At 38.4% G+C, this 21349-nt stretch overlaps 1 long non-coding RNA gene across 2 annotated transcripts in view; it reads right to left on the reverse strand.

The window, feature by feature from the left end:
* Positions 1-2599: 2599 nt before the first annotated feature.
* LOC140831798 (uncharacterized) overlaps positions 2600-21349 on the reverse strand; it is a 46482-nt gene continuing 27732 nt past the window's right edge. Inside the window, exons 1-3 of one of the 2 annotated variants that reach the window (XR_012117948.1) lie at positions 4174-4268; positions 3525-3573; positions 2600-2830 (exon numbers count right to left, since the gene is read on the reverse strand). This is a non-coding gene — a long non-coding RNA (uncharacterized lncRNA). Of the gene's footprint in view, positions 2831-3524; positions 3574-4173; positions 4269-21349 lie in introns of those variants that run through there. The other variant, XR_012117947.1, reaches the window with a different exon arrangement.

The raw sequence follows: 21349 nt of genomic DNA on the forward strand, positions 1-21349 counted from the left end.
CAACAGAAATCTGAGAAAAAATCCAACTCCGACTCCGCCGCGCCGTGTTCGTCGGATTGTTTTGTTTTATTCAAAACAAAATTCCAGGCATGTATCTATTGTTTATTTTCTCTTCAATCAAGTCATATAGATATTTTTAAACCATTATATGTTAATGATTCAAGAAACAAAACAAATTTTGACAGCAAAACTTTACAAAAATCTGTACAGGCCTTCTCGACCTTATGCTTTATGCTTCACGGTGGGTGGTGTTTTGTTGATTCCAGGTAGTTGGTTTGGTCCAGGCACTCAAAGCTGCATCTAGGCTGATCTAGAGTGAGTTAGAGTATTGTTGGTTCATTGGTTCAAGTCCATACGCTCAGGTTAAAGAATTGACAGAAAAAAAAAAAAAAGAAAAAAACTTTTCCATCGTTGCAGATTTGGCCCACGATTTTGTTGTTTGGTTGTCTAAGGTGATTGTTCGAACGATGGCTGGCCCAGGGCCTGAAACCATGGTTAGAACCCTTCCTTAGCATGTCTAGGACATGGCCAAGTTAGCCTTTCAAGGCTTGGTCCATGGATCCATCAAATTTGTACAACAACAATGCAAAGTGTCCCTCGGTTTTCATTTCTTGTTTTGTGTAAATTGGCTTTCGGTTTTGGGTGATTGGGTGGATTGTGGCTGGCTTTTAGCACTTATCCATGGTTCACACAATACCTCATTATGTATAGATTGAGCCATGGTCGATAATATGACCACTGGAGCGATACAAGATAGCAAAAAGGTTCAAGATAACACACTGCACAGAATATTGGTTCTCTCGGTTGTGAGCTTCGGGTTGTCCTGGGTATTTGCTTGGATTGTAGTTGGCCTAGTGCCCTTGGCCATGGTTCAAGCCACGCGTTAGCATGTTGGTAAGGGACTCTGGTTTGTGGTTCAAGCACAATGGCCATTAGTTCCAGAAACTAACCAGCAGATGCACAGCTGCTGCCATTGCATTTTTTACAACAGCATTGCTTCGGTTCAGGGGTTTTGTTTGGGTTCTTGGTTAAATTTTAGCCTTTGGCCTTGGACTATACAGCACCCAATGAGTTATGAAGGTCATGTTTTTGGTCGTTTGTGATTTGGTCGAGTTTAGAGGTCATACAAGAATTTACGGTGCAAAGTGCCAAAGTGACTCTCGAAAGATTTTTTCATGATTTTGGCCTCCTTTCACTGTTTTTCGTTCATTTCAGTCCTTAGGATATTCTTTCACTATTTTAGGTGTATTTTAATCATGTCTAAACGTTGGTTCAATGTTGGTTCGGGTTAGTATGGAGCCATAGTTGGAAACTAGGTTGTTAGTCTCGTTTGTCTCGTTTTTTGTTTGGATATGAGGTTTTTGTTAAGTGAGGATATTTATATGTGTCTCATGTTAGAATTGTGTCGCAACAAGCCTGGGAATGATCCAAATTAACCGACATAACAGGGTTGTAAGTATATTACGTGCATAATATATAAAATGTTTATTTTTGATATATGCGATATGTCTTGTGGCCACCTCACGTTTATGTTTGGAAGCCGACATATGCAGTCGGGGACCTCTCCAAGTAGTATGGGTTAGGAAGTCGGGATGCATAACCAGGGACCTCTCCACCCGGTGTCTTAAGACCGGTTTAGGATTATGTATGGGAACGGACAACCAGTCCAAGGGCTGTGGTGATCTCTACCGCCCAATATACTGTGGTTTAGTCTGATCAGGCATTTAAGCTATGTTATGGGCAACTTGCTTTGAAACATTATCTCTACCAAAAAAGTACGATATGATATGTTATGACAGTCTCTATCGAGAAAAGCTTTTACGTACAATTATCAGATATGCACGTATTTATATTTACTCATGTTACTATTTTCACGTTACGCTTTACGATAATATATTTTTATGTACCATGCAATCTTATGATATATTTACTCGTTATTCACGAAATATGCATGCTGAGTCTTTAGACTCACTAAACTTGATTGTTGTAGGTACTGATGAGGTCGAGACTCAGGGCGAGGACTAGTGAGCTAGCTTGGGTCAGCAGTAGTAGGAACCCGAGGACCTCATGTTTCAGTTTATTCGCCTTTTATGTTCAAATTTAGTTTTTAATACGTTGGATTATTTTTAAGTTGTTGTTTTGAAACACAATATTTACTTCCGCTGTTATTTTTAAGTTAAATCTTTTATAGGTTTATTTTATTAATGAAGCAAGTTATTTATATTAAAAAAAATTAATAATTCCGCAAAAAAAATACGAATACGAAATACGTGCATTGACAAAAAAAATTTCAAATGCTATCATTATCCAAAAAACTATTGTGAGGCCCATTTACTGTAATGACAATTAATGATCAAACAATAATGGTTTGATTTAAAGCTGCAGCAGAAAAATGTTTAAAATACTTTAAAACGGACCTGAGGGCCTAGAAAAATTTCGAGATGACCTCCCTGTAAGTAGGACATCCCGAAAACTCATGCAGCAGTTTATATCAAAATATACTCCAACTAGAGTCATTAAAACAAGAACCAAAGTTAAACAACCTATAGCCACATAGGCCAGTACTAAGCAGAAATTAAAACTTATCAAATCTCACCAGATCATAAATATCACAGAGTTGACTCAGAACATCACAAAAAGAACCAAATACAACTACAAATACATGGGGCATCTCCCCGGAAAATAAACTACAATACAAGACTGAAACAAACTCAAGACGTACATATATACTAACTGGGAGACTCCACTGAACAGAACTAAGCAATCCAACCTCAATCCCGAGCTCCACTGGCGGAACCTCGGCCTGATGCTGCAAAATAACTCGGGAGATCTACCAATGGTGTCCAATATCAACCACATCAGCCCCCCCAAGAAAACAACTGAGGTTAGGATTATGGTATGAAACAGTTTAAAAATAACAACAATAATCATATAACAAAATGTAATATGCAATGCATGAAAGGCTCAACAAATAATCGGGATAACAGGAGCCAACAAACGGTACGATAACAACTGAAATAGTGCTCGAGCAACAACACAGGGGAGCTACATCGCATGTAGCTCAAATGTCGTGCAATGTATGCGAGGTATGCCAAGCTGTGCTGAATAACACCCTGACTCGGCCTCCATACAGCTGATACAGTATAATAAAATGGCACAACAGAACAAACTAGATGATACTATCCCAGCGCTCAGCTCAAAAGGCTACACTAACCACGAGATTATTCAATCACATCTACGGTCTCATGTGTATAGGCCTATCAACCACACTACGATCCCCCGAGATAAACAACAGTGCCAGATAACAATGGATATCAACAACAGCTAACAAGAAAGATAGGGCTCAACTTGAATGTTATAACAGTATGATGATAGATGCCAATAATATGTCACAATAATAAACATATATCACAAGGAAGGCATTTAACAAATTATAACAGTCACAGATACGATCAGTGCAACACAGAATGACAAGTAAACATAATTTATGTTTTACCGTCGTATGTTACCGAGCTATAACATACCTATAACAAGTTGACAATCCGATCAAAATTTCACTTCAAGACTCTCGGCCTAAAAAAATAAACAATAAGCCGATCATGAAAACTACATTTCATACCAATGTCTGATTTGGAACAAAAGAGCATAAAACTCGTATCTTGCTCAATATTAACTCCAATCAATATCCGTCAATTGGAAATGAAATATAACTCAAATATCTAATTTTTATAGAAGAAACTATCTTCCAAAACTCAGTATATTAATCCCAGAATTATCAAGAACACTCCGCCACTCCACAAATTTTCGGACAGAAAATCTCATACTGATCACTTTCAGAAAAACCACCATAACTTGCACAATTCTTACTGAAATTTAATGATTATTATATCATTTCGAAGACAAGACATATCTCTACAACTTTCATTTTAACCAAAAAATCAGAATCTGAAGGCACGAAGGATAAAATCCCGAATTACAGTAGGTATTCTGCACAGCACAATTGCAGAATTTGATTTTGGCACCTTTTCGTAGAAAAATCATAACAAATCCGTTTCGAATCAAAAACTCATTTTTCTAGTGGCTATAAACAGCTAACATAAAGCATTACAAAGTTTGTTTAGGTCATTGCTACAAGTTCAAGCTACAAAAATAGCAGCAACACAAAATTCTCACCCAAAAACCGAAAGAATTCGCGCAGAAACAGAGCACCGGAACAGCAGCTTTGGTCTACCCGTATCCTTGTTCAAAACTTGCGATTTATGGTTTGAATAGAATCTTAGGATGTTAGGAAGACAACCCTTTAGACTGATCGAGATTTTGACGGCTGATTGAGGAGATATCACGATTTTTCCGCAGCTGCTCCAACGGTTGTGGGAATTTGGGGTTCTCTTCTTTTTTTAATATTTTCCTTCTCTTCCTTCTCTCACTCTAAAGGTAAGTTGTGTGTATGTATATGTATGTGTGTGTGTGTGTGCATATATATATATATATATATTGTGTATTTGGTTACTAAAATAATAACTCAAGCCTATTTATCCCGATCTATATTTATTTTTCTCTCGTGTGTTATTTAAACGCTATATGTATTTTATATCGTTAAATTATCCAATATTCTAAAATACATATTTTTAACACACTTATTGAATTTATTTGGCATAAATAATTATTTTAATTTACAACTCAATAATTATTCTAATTATGCCAAATTACCGGATAATTAATTACAGGCATTACACTTCTCCATCCCTTAAAACAAATTTCGTCCTCGAAATTTTTGTTTATACACATACATCTTACGCACGATACGAAACCAGAAATACATTACTAAGAATCAAACATATATGGATAAGATGCTCTCATCTTTTCTTCTATTTCTCACGTTGATTCTTCTACACCATGCCTCGACTATTGAACACGTACAAGTGGTATAACTTTATTGCGTAAAACTTTATCTTTACAATCCAATATACAAACAGGATACTCAGTTTACGATAGAGAAGTGTCGAGTTCACCCTCATCAGGTTACACAACATAGAAACATGGAAATCATCGTGGATGTGAGAAAAGGACTGTTGCAAATCCAAACGATAAGCACAAGTCCCAATACGCTCAACAATCTCGTAGGGACCAACGAACGAGGTGACAACTTAACTCTCATGCCAAAATGAATAACACCTCTAAATGGAGAGATTCTCAGAAACACAAAATCTCCAACTTGAAATTCTAGAGGTCGACGACGTCTGTTAGCATAACTAGCTTGTCGATCTTGGGCAGCTTTCATTCTCTGACGAATCAACTGGACTTTATCATGCATTTCCTGAACAATATCAGGTCCAGTCAACTGCTTCTCACCAAATTCATCCCAACAAAGAGGTGATCGAAATCGTCTGCCGTACAAAGCTTCAAAAGGAGCGATACCAAAAGTCATCTGGAAACAGTTGTTATATGAAAATTCTACTAGAGGTCAAGCTTCTTGCCAACTATCTTTGAAATCCATAAACACTGCTCGAAGCAGATCCTAGAGTGTCTGGATCATACGTTCTGTATGACCATCTGTCTGAAAATGGTAAGCAGTACTCATCGCAAGTCATGTACCCATTTATTTTTGGAAACTAGTCCAAAATTTTGATGTGAAACGAGGGTCACGATCTGAGACTATTGCAACTGGAGTTCTATGAAGTCTCACAACATTTTCAATATACAGACGAGCCATCTTCTTGTACGAATACGTCCTCTCATAAGGAAAAAAGGTGCCGATTTGGATAATCTGTCGACAATCACCCAAATGGCATCAAAATAGCGAGAAGTACGTGGAGAATGCGTGACAAAATCCATAGCCATGTGCTGCCAGTTCCACTGAAGAACCTCAAGACTATGCAATAATCCTCCAGGTCTCATGCGTTCTGCTTTGACTTGCTGACAGATCATACAACGAGACACAAACTCAGCCACATCCTTTTTCATATTCTTCCACCAAAATTGAGGCTGTAGAATATGATAAATTTTTCTGCCTCCTAGGTGGATACTATATCGAGTACAGTGAGCTTCTTTAAGGATGGATGTACGCAATTTAGGAATATATGGGACAACCAATCTACCATTCAATAGAAGAGAATCATCTGAGTGGATTGAGAAACAAGATTGGTGTCCTTGAGATACTAACTCATAAGATCTCAGAACTCGATCATCAGTTTTCTGAGCTGACTTTAAAATCTGAATCAACTCTGGCTCAATAGAAATCTGAGATACACAAACAACATTACCTTGGATTTGAAAATCCAACCCAGAATTGCAAATATCCTCTCGTAACTTAGAAACATGTATCGAGGATAAGTTAACATCAACAACCTTACGACTCAAAGCATCGGAAATGACATGCACTTTTCTCGGATGATACTGGATCTCACAATCAAAATATTTCAAAAGATCCATCCAACTTTTTTGTCTCATATTGAGTTATGACTGAGAGAACAGTACTTCAAGCTTTTGTAATCTGAATAGATTACAAATTGCTCACCAAACAAATAATGTCTCCAAATCTTGAGAGCAAAAACGATAGCAGCTAATTCCAAATCATGAACATGATACTTAGACTCATGCGGTTTCAGTTGACGAGAACCATAGGCCACAACTCTGCCATGCTGCATCAGTACACAACCTAATCCTCGATTTGATGCGTCGGTACAAAAAACGAATCCTACAGAACCACTTGGAATGGTAAGAACTGGTGCAGAAGTCAATATCCTCTTCAACCCGACAAAACGTGACTCACATTCATCAGACAAATGAATCTCTGATTTTTCTTAGTCAGTTGAGTGATACGTCTAGCAATCTTTGAGAAATTTTCGATAAATCTCCGGTAGTAACCAACTAAACCCATGAAACTACGAATCTCCGGCACATTGGTCGGTCGTGCCCCAGTTCAGAACTGCTTCCACTTTACTTGGATCGACAGAAATACCATTTTGAGATATGACATGGCCCAAAAACAACACTTTATCTAACCAAAACTCTCACTTGGATAGCTTGGCGTACAACTGTTTCTTTTGAAGAATTCGAAGAACTAATCTTAAGTGTTTAACATGCTCTTCTTCAGACATATAATAGAAAAGAATATCATCAATGAATACAATCACAAAATGATCGAGATATTTACGAACACTCGATTCATCAAGTCATAAACACAGTAGGAGCATTGGTCAAACCAAAAGGCAAAAATTGGAAGTCTCTGTATCTCGTGCAAAAATCTGTTTTCGGCACATCTTCTTGTCTAACTCGCACTTGATGGTACCCAGAACGGAGATCAATCTTAGAATACACCGAAGTACCTTGCAACTGATCAAATAAGTCATCAATCCTAGGGAGTGGATATTTATTCTTAACAGTAAACTTGGTGCCGATAATCAATACACATCCACATCGTTAAATCTTTCTTCTTAACAAATAAAATCAATGCACACCACGGTGAAGAACTCGGACAAACATAACATTTACTCAACAAATCCTGTAATTGTTCTTTCAGTCCTTTTAGCTCAACATGAGATAAACGATATAGTGCTCGAGATATAGGTTCAGTTCCTAGCATTAATTCGATACTGAACTCAACTTCTCGTTCTGGTGGAAAACCAGGAATCTCTTCTGGAAACACATCAGGAAACTCACAGACTACTGGAACATGATAAATCCATCGCTCATCTTGAATAGATCAACCGCATAAACCAGAAAACCTTCATGACAAGAATCTAACAATCGATTCATGTCAATGGCAGAAACTAGAGGAATCTTGGCTTGAGAACCATAGCCATAGAAATTCCATTTAGGAGCAAAGCTAGGCTAAAACAAACTATTCCTCGATAACAGTCAACAGTGGCATGATTTGCAGTCAAAACATCCATACTAACGATACAATCAAAGTCATGCATAGGTAGGACTATTAGATTAAGATATAGAACATTTTCATCATGAAATAAAACCGCATTGAACAGCACATTATCAATGATAATCATTTTGCCCATCGGAGTAGCAACAGATAGATTGGAATTCATACTAGTGGTGCGAAGATCATGCAAAACGATGAATGCATGAGAAACAAAGGAATGAGATGCTCTAGTATCAAATAACACTCGTGCTATAAAACCACATAAAGTACAATTACCGGTAATGACAGTACCTAGAGCTGCTTGAGCCTCATCCTCAGTCAAGGCAAGTACACGAACATGTGATTGATTCTGCTGACCACCTTGCCCTCTGGACTGATGTTAAAGGTGACTAGGCTGGTGGAAAGACTGGGATGCTGCTGGGAATCTGTTACTTTGAGCTCCACTACCTGCCTGGGCTGATTTCCCCTTCTTACTAGGACAGACTTTAACAAAATGACCCTGCCGACCACAATTATTACAAACCCCTTGAACTCCAACACACTGATTACTGGAATGCTTTACTCCACAATGATCACAGTAAGGTCCACTATAACGATATCCACCACGTGTAAGGTCCAAAATTAAGACGACGTAATCCAACAGAAAATATGAAAAAAAAAATGAGTAATTTACTTTAATGGCTAATTAATTGTGTGACATGCATGCTTATTATGATTTTATTGCCATTCTGCATGAAATTGCATTTTTTTAAGGTTATTCAAGTGACGATCGAGGAACGGAGACCGGGGGCTGAAAAATGTTTTAATTAAATAATTAATTTTAATTATTTAATTTAGGGGAGATGTTTTCTCATATTTTTGAAATCAAGGAATTTTGGGGTGATTTTATACGCCGGGACTAAATTTTTATCGGTGTTGGATTTTCAACTAAAATTCGATCTTTTAAGCAGTTCGGTTATTTAATTCGCTAATTATTTTTATGAAAACCATTTTTATAATTTTATTCAAGCCTATTTTGCACTAGTGGGCTTAATTAGAATTTTATAGGCCTTAAGCCTAATTAATAAAATAATTAGCATATAAAATAGTGACAAACCCTAAGCTATGCGCACACTTCACAGCCGCACAAAAGTTTTAGCAAAAGAAAAACTCTTCCCTCGGCAACAGCAACTCACGGCACTTGCTAAAAGCCGTGGGAAACATCAGCTTTTCCTTCAGAGTTTTTAGGGGTTGCAAGCCTCGGTTCTCTCCGTTCTTCGTCGCCGTCGGTATTTCAGTATAAAAACCAAGGGGATGGACCTCCACCACCACCACCACCAGATGCTGCTACTCGAGCTCTTGAGGGAATGGCTCGTTTATTTGAGCAACAGTTACAGCAGCAGCAGTTGCAACAGCAGCAGTTGCAGTTACAGTTACAGCAGTTACAGCAGCAGCAACAAGTACAGCAGGCTCCTAGGCCACCACAAGAAATCTATGATCAGTTCCGGAGGCTCGCGCCGAAGGAATTTTCTGGCACCACTGATCCATTTGCTGCTGAGAGCTGGATACGTTCTTTGGAGGTACATTTTCGTTATCTGAATATGGGTGATGTCGACCATGTGAGGTGTACCACCTACCTGCTAAGGGATGATGCTTCACTGTGGTGGGAAGGGGTCGAGCATGGTGTTAACCTTGCTACTCTTACTTGGCCTCAATTCAAAGAAATTTTCTATGAGAAGTATTTTACTGCGGATGCTAGAGGCCGACTGAAGAGAGAGTTTATGAGCCTCCGTCAGGGAGACTTGTTTGTTGCAGATTACGTGAAGAAATTCGATAGGGTCTGTCATTTTGTGCCCCTTATTGCTAGAGATCCTGCAGAAAAGCTTAGACACTTTATGGATGGTCTTCGCCCTACTTTGAGCAATAACGTCATGATGATGCATCCAGTAGATTATGCTGCTGCCACCACATGTGCCTTCAGGCCTGAGCAAGCTTTGAGGGAGATTGATTTTGAAATTCAGCGTAAGAGGCAACAGCACAATAATAACAGTCAGCCAAACAAGAGGCAGAATACAGGTCCATCTAAACCTCAAGGGCCTCAAAAGCCCCAGGGTCAAAACAAAAATCGGGGACAATAGAAGCCACAGAATCAGGGAGCACCACCGCCTACTGAGAGGCAACTTTGCAAGGAATGTGATCGCCCGCACTTGGGCAAGTGTGAATGGGGTTCTTTCAAGTGTTTCTATTGCAAGGAGAGTGGGCACAAGGCTATTGATTGCCCAAAGAAGAAGGCACCTATAGCAGGACGAGTTTATGTTATGAATGCTGAGGAAGCAGAGGAAGAGGCAGACACTACCCTTATCACAGGTAACCTAGTTATTTAACCTTTTCATATTGCCTATTCTTGCATGAAATGTTAAATTGGTTACTAAAATTGATTTGGGAAGCAAGATTTAACCTAAGGGAAACTTAGGTTGCATGTCCTACTTAGTTGAGTTTAAGTTATGATTTTTAGCACCCTAGAAAATGATATGAATTTTGTGCCATATTTTATGTTAAGGGTGTGAGGTATCCAAATAAAAAGTTTTAGGGCCAAAATTAAAGAATATCATAACTGATTAATTTTTGGGTTTTTTTCGAAAATTTGGCAAGGGTTCTTGGTGCAATTTCCGAAATCTTTGGGGGTTTATTGTGCAAAAATCGAAAATTGAGGCCTAAGATGCAAATTCCGAATTTGAGGGACCGAAATGTAATAAATCAAAATATTAAGGCTTCAATTGTAATTACCGAAAACCATGAGCACTAAGGGTAAATTTCAAAAGTTTTAAGGGCTAAAATGAAATTATGCGAAAACCTAAGGGCCAAATTGCAATTATCCAAAATTGGGGGACTAGAATGTATGAAATTCGAAAATGTAAGGACTAAGATACAATTTTCATGAAATGCTTAAGCTCAACATGTAATCTTCTTATGAATTTGGGAAATTAATGATAGTAAAATCCTTAAGTTTCAACTCGAAAAGATTTAAAGGACATCTTTCACCGCAGGGAGGATTATCATTCTTGGTGTAGCTACCTACGCATTGCTAGATTCAGGAGCTACACATTCCTTCATATCTGAAACCTTCATCAAAAGACTGAATATTACTCCTCAAGATATGGGTTTGGGTTTCAAAGTTTCGATTCCATTCGGTGATCAGATGCTCACGTCTAAAATTGTCAAGAATCTGGAGCTTCGTTTATTCAAAGATGTAGTTCGGGCAGATCTTATTGTGCTCCCTATGCCTGAATTCGATATTATACTTGGGATGGATTGGTTATCAGTGAATGGAGCTTCGATTGATTTCAGGCAGCGATCAGTGTCTATCCGACCGCCTAGTGGTAAACCTTTTGTTTTTGAGGCGGCGAGGAACAAGCAAATGCCGCACATCATCTCTTGCCTTTGTGCGAGGAAGCTTATTAAGCGTGGATGCTCAGCTTATCTAGCATGTGTCACTACTGAACATGAGCCTATCAGTCAGAAGCTAGAGGATGTTGACATTGTGAGAAATTTTCCTAGCGTCTTTCCCGAGGACGTTTCTGGCATTCCGCCCGATCGTGAAGTTGAATTCTCTATTGATCTAATGCCGGGCATAGTTCCTATCTCGAAAGCACCCTATCGTCTAGCACCTGCAGAAATGAAAGAATTGAAAGATCAGATACAGGACTTGTTAGACAAGGGTTTCATTCGCCCTAGTTACTCTCCATGGGGCGCACCGGTATTGTTTGTGAAAAAGAAAGATGGTAGTATGCGTCTGTGCATCGATTATCGAGAGCTCAATAGGGTCACTATCAAAAATAAGTATCCACTACCAAGAATCGAGGATTTATTTGACCAGCTGCAAGGAGCATTGATTTTCTCTAAGATTGATCTGCGTTCAGGATACCATCAGTTGAAAGTGAAAGAAGCAGATGTCCATAAGACAGCATTCAGAACTAGATATGGGCACTATGAGTTTATGGTCATGCCATTCGGGTTGACCAATGCGCCAGCGATCTTCATGGATCTCATGAATCGCGTATTTCAGCCGTATCTGGATCAGTTTATTATTGTCTTCATCGACGACATATTGATCTATTCCAAGAGCAGAGAGGAGCATAGCCTCCATCTGAGAACCGCACTGCAAGTACTGTTAGACAGGAAGCTTTTTGCTAAATTCAGCAAGTGCGAGTTTTGGCTCGATAGAGTGGCGTTTTTAGGGCACATCATTTCCAGCAGTGGAGTGGAAGTCGATCCAAGTAAGGTAGAGGAAGTGAAAGAATGGCCAGTGCCGAAGAGTGTCACCGAGATTCGCAGTTTCTTGGGGCTAGCTGGCTATTATCGCAAGTTCATTCAGGGGTTCTCATCTATAGCGGTACCTATGACCGCCCTGACAAAGAAAAATGAAAAGTTTATTTGGGGACCCGAGTGTCAAGACAGTTTTGACAAGTTGAAGCAAGCCTTGATATCAGCACCAGTGTTATCTATGCCATCGGGGCAATGGGAGTATGTCCTTTATACCGACGCTTCTAAGCTTGGTTTGGGTGCAGTTCTGATGCAAAACGACCGAGTTATTGCCTATGCGTCGCGGCAGTTGAAAATTCATGAAAGAACTACCCTACTCACGATCTTGAGCTTGCCGCAGTAGTCTTCGCACTGAAAATTTGGAGGCACTACCTTTATGGGGAGAAGTGCAAAATATTCACCGATCATAAAAGTTTGAAGTACTTCTTCACCCAAAAGGAGTTGAATATGAGACAGCGTAGATGGCTTGAGTTAGTGAAGGATTATGATTGTGACATTAGCTACCATCCAGGAAAAGCTAATGTTGTAGCAGATGCATTGAGTAGAAAAGCGGCAGTTATTACTCATTTATCTCTTCAGAGACCGCTGCAGTCAGAGATACAGCGGTTTGAGCTCACAGTTTATGCTAGGGGCGGGGCCCCTAATCTTGCCACACTTTCAGTACAGTCGACTTTGAGGGATAGAATCCGAGAGAGTCAGTCCACTGATGAACAGTTGCAAAAGTGGAGAGCTAGAGATGAGGCCAAGGGCCGAAACTTGTATTCAGTGGTGGATGGTTTAGTTCGTTATTGAGATCGTCTATGGGTTCCTAGCGACAATTCTTTGAGAGATCTTATTATGAAGGAAGCCCATGACTCGCCATATTCCATTCACCCGGGAACTACGAAAATGTTCAAGGATTTGCAGTTGTTATATTGGTGGCCAGGGATGAAGAGGGACATTCTGAGATTTGTGTCCGAGTGTTTGACTTGTCAGCAAGTCAAGGCAGAGCATCAGCGACCGGCAGGGAAATTGAAGTCACTCCCTATTCCCGAGTGGAAATGGGAAAATATCACTATGGACTTTGTAGTGGGACTGCCGAAGATCGTTAGGGGTTGAATGCCATTTGGGTGATAGTCGATCGTCTTACGAAATGAGCTCATTTTCCAACTATTAAGACGACATTCACCATGGTTCAGTATGCAGAGTTGTACATTCGGGAGATAGTTCGTCTGCATGGGATTCCAGTTTCTCGTTTCTGAAAGGGTTCGAGATTTACGTCATCATTTTGGAAAAGTTTGCATGCAGCGATGGGAACTAAGTTATTGTTCAGTACAGAGTTCCACCCTCAAACCGATGGTCAGTCAAAGAGAGTTATTCAGACCTTGGAGGATCTACTGCGAGCATGTGTTATCGATTTCCAAGGCAGTTGGGAACCAAAATTACCTCTAGTGGAGTTCACCTACAATAACAGCTTCCAATCATCAATTGGGATGGCTCCTTTTGAGGCACTCTATGGAAGGAAATGTAGATCTCCTATTCATTGGGACGAGGTTGGAGAAAGAAGGGTTATTGGTCCGGACGTTATTGAAGAGACAACGGAGTTGGTAGTCAAAATTCGTGAGAGAATGAAGACTGCACAAAGCCGACAGAAGAGTTATGCGGACAAGAGGCGAAGGGACTTAGAGTTTACAGTGGGCGACCACGTATTTGTGAAAATAGCACCCATGAAGGGTGTTATGCGCTTTGGCAGGAAAGGCAAGCTTAGTCCAAGGTTTATAGGTCCGTTTTAGATTTTGGAAAGGATTGGGACACTAGCTTATAGAGTGGCATTGCCACCTGTACTTTCAGGAGTTCACAACGTGTTCCATGTTTCTATGCTTCGGAAGTACATGTCTAACCCATCACATGTACTCAACTATGAGCCTCTTCAGCTAACTCCAAATATGACATATGAGGAAAAGCCTGTCCAGATCTTGGCAAGGCAAGAGAGGAGATTGCGTAATAAAGTCATTCCAATGGTCAAGGTCAAGTGGCTGAATCACTCGGAAGAGGAAGCTACTTGAGAAACCGAGAGGGACTTGATGAGTCGCTATCCAGAGTTATTTGGTAAGTTCTAATTTCGAAGACGAAATTTTATTTAAGGGGGGGAGGAATTGTAAGTCCAAAATTAAGACGACGTAATCCAACCGCATGCAAATCTAGAAAATATGAAAAAAATGAGTAATTTACTTTAATGGCTAATTAATTGTGTGACATGCATGCTTAGTATGATTTTATTGCCATTCTGCATGAAATTGCATTTTTTTAAGGTTATTCAAGTGACGATCGAGGAACGGAGACCGGGGGCTGAAAAATGTTTTAATTAAATAATTAATTTTAATTATTTAATTTAGGGGAGATGGTTTCTCATATTTTTGAAATCAAGGAATTTTGGGGTGCCTATTTGTAACGCCCCGAAAATTTAAGGTCCACGCAAACCATGTGCATGCAAGTATTAAATTCTTTTGTATTTTTAATTAAATGTTTTAATTGCATGAATTATTTATGTGGTGCATTTTGACATGTTTAAAATATATTTTCTGCATCGTTGCATTAAACTGCATTTTTAAAGGATATTCAAGTGACGATCGAGGAACGGAGACCAAGGGCGGAAAAATGTAAAATGTTTTATTAAATAATTAATTTTAATTATTTAATTTAGGAGAGATGGTTTCTCATATTTTTGAAATCAAGGAATTTCGGGGTGATTTTATACGCCGGGACTAAATTTTTATCGGTGTTGGATTTTTAATTCAATCTTTTAAGCAGTCCGGTTATTTAATTCACTATGTCTTTTTATGAAAACGTTTTTTTAAGCTTTTCTAAATTTAATTAGAGCCTAGCTTGTACCAGTGGGCTTAATTAAGAGTTTATTTGGCCTTAAGCCTTTTTAACAATTAATTAACGTATTAAAAAGAGATTTAAACCCTAAGCTAAGCACTCCACTCACTCTCACACACGTTCACGCCGCTAAAAGAATTTTCAGAAAACCAAAAACTCCTCCACGGCACAGCAGCAGCTCTCGGCCGTGAGGAGCTTCAGTTTTTCTTTCAAGGTTCAAAGGAAATTAGCTCGGTTCTCTCCGTTCTTCATCGCCATCGGTATTTCGTGCGTTAACGACGCAAAGGCACGCCTAAATCTTCCTTTTCTCATCTATCATATCATATTATGATTTGAAATAGTGTATGCATAAAGGAACATGAAATATTTTCAGGAAATCTTCGTAATATGGCATTTATGCATGAAGTATGATGGCTTTTGATTCAAATAAATTGTTCTTTGCATGTTAAGGGGCTGCCATGATGTTAAGCTATGACCAAGTAAAGTTTTTACACGATTTAGGGTCCTAGACACCCACCATAATCACGGAAATCGCAAGGAAACAGGCTGGGAACCGATGACGCTGTCACGGGTTTTGGGGGCGATCGGGTTCCTTGGCGTGAGGGCAGGGGAGCCACGGCTTGGGTCCAGGGCTCGGTCAGGGGTGGGTTGAATACGGTAAAGGTTCCTAACCACGTTTGGGCTCCAGAAGCAAGTCCTAGCCGAAGTAGGAAACTCACAGCGTGAGGGAATAGCAGCGCGCAGGCTGTCGCGGTGTTCAGGAAGATCGCTGCTTGGCTTCAGGGGCTGGGTTGGTCTGGGCTTGGTCTGGGAATGGTCCAGGGATGGCTAGGGTCAGTTGGGGCTCGGTGGTTAAGGGCTGGTGGAAGTCCTAGACTAGTTAGGAGTCATATGGTTCATGGGATCTAACGCTGAAGACATGCAGAATTTGTGTCAATTTTCAGGTGAGTTTGAGCGGGCCAGGGCCGGGTTTTATGGGCTGGGCTTGGCCTGGAGGCTCCCTAGATGGGTTGGCTAGGTTTTGGTTCAAAGTGGCTCGGGCGCGGCTCGAGTATTTTGGGAGATGGCTAGGGTGGTTCACTTAGGTGTCATATTTCGAAAATTAAAGAACGAAAAATAGAACCATAGGTCCACGGGGGTGGCTCATGACTTGGAAGGGTAGAATCAATAATAAAAATGCTATGTTTAAATTTTGGGATCAAAATAATGAGTTTTGGTATTTTTCGGGATTTAATCGTCCCACGAAACGCTAATTAACGAGTTAATTGAAACGCCTAGTTTTATGCTTTATAAAATTATGAAAAATTATATTTAAGCTTAAATAATTATTATAAGTCCAAATTTCTAATTTGGGAATTTTATGCTAAGGTTTGGTTTAATTCGGGATTTAAACGCATTAATACGTCGCGTTTCAAGATTAAATTAAAAAGTCCTCGATTTAAGCTAAATAAAAATATGAGAAAATTCATGTAAGCTTAAATAATTATTTGGGACATGTTAGAGTCAAGAAATCAAGAAAAAGGTCAAGAACATAAAATGACACGATTAGGGGTAAAACGGTCTTTTTACACCTAAAATTAGTAATGTCATGGCAGTGCCCTAAATGCTGTTTTTATGATATTATGTTCATTGTTAAATGCTTATGAAATGTTCATGATTTATTTATGATTTATTTTAAATGTCCATGAAATTTTATGATTAAAGTTGACATTTAAAATACATGGTGCATGCTTGGTTTCAAAAGAAAATATATTCATGCATGATTTTATAAGGTGATGAAAACATGAAAATATTGATGAAAGTGAAGTAATTGTGACTATGAAGATTTGAGGATTTGAGGTTATGATCAAGAATAGGCCAAGGCTCAGTTGACGATCTTGTGTCGCTGATGTCCCCGCCGCCCAGTACTGTGGTTTCATGTAGATGGTACCATCGTCATGTCATGTCATGTCAGGAATTGAGGATTTGAGGTTACGATCAAGAATAGGCCAAGGCTCAGTTGACGATCTTGTGTCGCTGATGTCCCCGCCGCCCAGTACTGTGGTTTCATGTAGATGGTACCATCGTCATGTCATGTCATGTCACGTCAGGAAAGTCACAATTAACGATCTGAATTCAATCAAGAGAAAGATAATGTTATGATCATGAAAAGAATCACGTCATGTTATCACGTCATGTTATTATGTCATGTTATGATTGAGGAAAAGGTAAAGGTTCAGGTTCATGTTATGCATCATGAAAATATTTACGAAAATGTTCATGCTCAAGTTTATGCATTTTCATGAAATGATATTTTAAGTACAAGTATTTTCACTGTTGCATGTGATTTTATATCTGTTACTCGTTACAAAGATTTGGTGTATTGAGTCTTTAGACTCACTAGGTGTGATGGATGCAGGTGAGGTTGAGGGAGGGCTTGACGCATGAGATGACTGGACTGAAGGTGCACACAACCCGAGGACCAGCGCTTCTACTTTTTCCGCACTCACGATCATGATTACGTTTTTACGTTAAAAGATTTTTAAAACCATTTATTTATGCTTTAGAGTGGTTTTGGAGAGGAAAATACGTTTCACGATTATTGCTTTCTAGGTTTCGTAACTCATGCGATTATTTTATTTTATGACGTTTGCAATTGATTTTTAAATGCTAGCTAGCGAATGTTCGAGGTCATGGACAAAAATATTTTATTAAAATATTTTTACAAGGACCGAAATTAAAAAAAAAAAAAAATTTCTAGTACATTTTAAACGCAAGAATATGGGACGTTTCAGTTGGTATCAGAGCCTTGGTCCTGTAAAGGGTTGTGCCACCATCAGCGCCGGGAAGATCAGTCGTCAAGCCTCAAATTTGTAAGTTTACATGCTTTATATGATTTCATGATATTACCTGCATAAGTACATGGATTAATTGTTTATGTCACATGTTTAATAAGTTTATGAGGATATATGAATTTTATGTTTTCGTAACATGTTTATTAGCTCTATGATGATACATGATTTATATGCTTTATAATTTTTATTTGTGTTGCGATATGAAATGGAAAATCATTTGATTTCAACGCATGTGGATTTTGTGGTGGAATTGGACTATGTTGATTTTGGGTTTTAGTATTGATGTTATATTTTTGGGCTATAAGTTAATCGTAAATATTATGAATGCTTTTTGGGACACTTAGATTTTCTAAGAAAATTATTTATGCTTCATGGTTACTAGTCGAATTAATTTTTGGAAATTAGACATAAGGAATAACTATTCGAGGATTGCAATGACTTTGGGGAATAAGAAAATATATAGATTGGGATTTCAAGTTTGATGAAAAGTAAGATTTGTTATAGGAATTGATTTTTGGGTAAATAAGTTTAAAATTTTTGAAATTATGTTATGGGAATCATGTAGAAGGAAATTAAGAATGCCAAAAACTTATGGATTAATCGTTGGATTTTTGAAATTAAGGACCAATTAGGATAATTTTTGAGGAAATTAAGAATTTATTATGCAATTTTGAGGAATTTGATGATTAGTTTAGCAATAAGTGCGAATTGAATGGGTTAAATGATAAGAATTTTGAGGATTTAGACTTTTAAGAATATTCAGAACCTTGGGATATCTTGGTTTTAGTATTATAAGAAATTTTAATCATAGATTTTTAAGGATGAATCGATATTAAGCTAGAAATCTAAGCGTTAGTGGATGTGTTTGAGATTTTAAGATTTAAATTTAATTGGTTGATGAATATTTTGGGGTATAAAATAAGAAAATAGTATACGATAAATATGGTCATCCATATTTTAATATTGGGGATTTTAAGAAAAAATTAAAATTCGAGGTCAAAATAATAAAGCACTAAGTAATTATGGGTCTTTTTAAGTTACAATTTGCAAATAAAGATTTAGAAGGAAAATTAATTGGGATCAAGAAGACGTAAAGACATTCTAGAAATTAAGCTTATCAGAGTAAGCGCAGCGGAAGCGTGGATTTTTGGGATACTAGAACTAAGTCTAAACTTTGGGTTATTAAGGATAAGAGAATTTCGAGGACGAAATTCAATTTAAGGGGGGAAGATTGTAACGCCCCGAAAATTTAAGGTCCACGCAAACCATGTGCATGCAAGTATTAAATTCTTTTGTATTTTTAATTAAATGTTTTAATTGCATGAATTATTTATGTGGTGCATTTTGACATGTTTAAAATATATTTTCTGCATCGTTGCATTAAACTGCATTTTTAAAGGATATTCAAGTGACGATCGAGGAACGGAGACCAAGGGCGGAAAAATGTAAAATGTTTTATTAAATAATTAATTTTAATTATTTAATTTAGGAGAGATGGTTTCTCATATTTTTGAAATCAAGGAATTTCGGGGTGATTTTATACGCCGGGACTAAATTTTTATCGGTGTTGGATTTTTAATTCAATCTTTTAAGCAGTCCGGTTATTTAATTCACTATGTCTTTTTATGAAAACGTTTTTTTAAGCTTTTCTAAATTTAATTAGAGCCTAGCTTGTACCAGTGGGCTTAATTAAGAGTTTATTTGGCCTTAAGCCTTTTTAACAATTAATTAACGTATTAAAAAGAGATTTAAACCCTAAGCTAAGCACTCCACTCACTCTCACACACGTTCACGCCGCTAAAAGAATTTTCAGAAAACCAAAAACTCCTCCACGGCACAGCAGCAGCTCTCGGCCGTGAGGAGCTTCAGTTTTTCTTTCAAGGTTCAAAGGAAATTAGCTCGGTTCTCTCCGTTCTTCATCGCCATCGGTATTTCGTGCGTTAACGACGCAAAGACACGCCTAAATCTTCCTTTTCTCATCTATCATATCATATTATGATTTGAAATAGTGTATGCATAAAGGAACATGAAATATTTTCAGGAAATCTTCGTAATATGGCATTTATGCATGAAGTATGATGGCTTTTGATTCAAATAAATTGTTCTTTGCATGTTAAGGGGCTGCCATGATGTTAAGCTATGACCAAGTAAAGTTTTTACACGATTTAGGGTCCTAGACACCCACCATAATCACGGAAATCGCAAGGAAACAGGCTGGGAACCGATGACGCTGTCACAGGTTTTGGGGGCGATCGGGTTCCTTGGCGTGAGGGCAGGGGAGCCACGGCTTGGGTCCAGGGCTCGGTCAGGGGTGGGTTGAATACGGTAAAGGTTCCTAACCACGTTTGGGCTCCAGAAGCAAGTCCTAGCCGAAGTAGGAAACTCACAGCGTGAGGGAATAGCAGCGCGCAGGCTGTCGCGGTGTTCAGGAAGATCGCTGCTTGGCTTCAGGGGCTGGGTTGGTCTGGGCTTGGTCTGGGAATGGTCCAGGGATGGCTAGGGTCAGTTGGGGCTCGGTGGTTAAGGGCTGGTGGAAGTCCTAGACTAGTTAGGAGTCATATGGTTCATGGGATCTAACGCTGAAGACATGCAGAATTTGTGTCAATTTTCAGGTGAGTTTGAGCGGGCCAGGGCCGGGTTTTATGGGCTGGGCTTGGCCTGGAGGCTCCCTAGATGGGTTGGCTAGGTTTTGGTTCAAAGTGGCTCGGGCGCGGCTCGAGTATTTTGGGAGATGGCTCGGGTGGTTCACTTAGGTGTCATATTTCGAAAATTAAAGAACTAAAAATAGAACCATGGGTCCACGGGGGTGGATCATGACTTGGAAGGGTAGAATCAATAATAAAAATGCTATGTTTAAATTTTGGGATCAAAATAATGAGTTTTGGTATTTTTCGGGATTTAATCGTCCCACGAAACGCTAATTAACGAGTTAATTGAAACGCCTAGTTTTAAGCTTTATAAAATTATGAAAAATTATATTTAAGCTTAAATAATTATTATAAGTCCAAATTTCTAATTTGGGAATTTTATGCTAAGGTTTGGTTTAATTCGGGATTTAAACGCATTAATACGTCGCGTTTCAAGATTAAATTAAAAAGTCCTCGATTTAAGCTAAATAAAAATATGAGAAAATTCATGTAAGCTTAAATAATTATTTGGGACATGTTAGAGTCAAGAAATCAAGAAAAAGGTCAAGAACATAAAATGACACGATTAGGGGTAAAACGGTCTTTTTACACCTAAAATTAGTAATGGTCATGGCAGTGCCCTAAATGCTGTTTTTATGATATTATGTTCATTGTTAAATGCTTATGAAATGTTCATGATTTATTTATGATTTATTTTAAATGTCCATGAAATTTTATGATTAAAGTTGACATTTAAAATACATGGTGCATGCTTGGTTTCAAAAGAAAATATATTCATGCATGATTTTATAAGGTGATGAAAACATGAAAATATTGATGAAAGT

Source organism: Primulina eburnea, chromosome 5 (genome assembly GCF_022965805.1).
Source record: "Primulina eburnea isolate SZY01 chromosome 5, ASM2296580v1, whole genome shotgun sequence".
Lineage (NCBI taxonomy): Eukaryota > Viridiplantae > Streptophyta > Magnoliopsida > Lamiales > Gesneriaceae > Primulina > Primulina eburnea.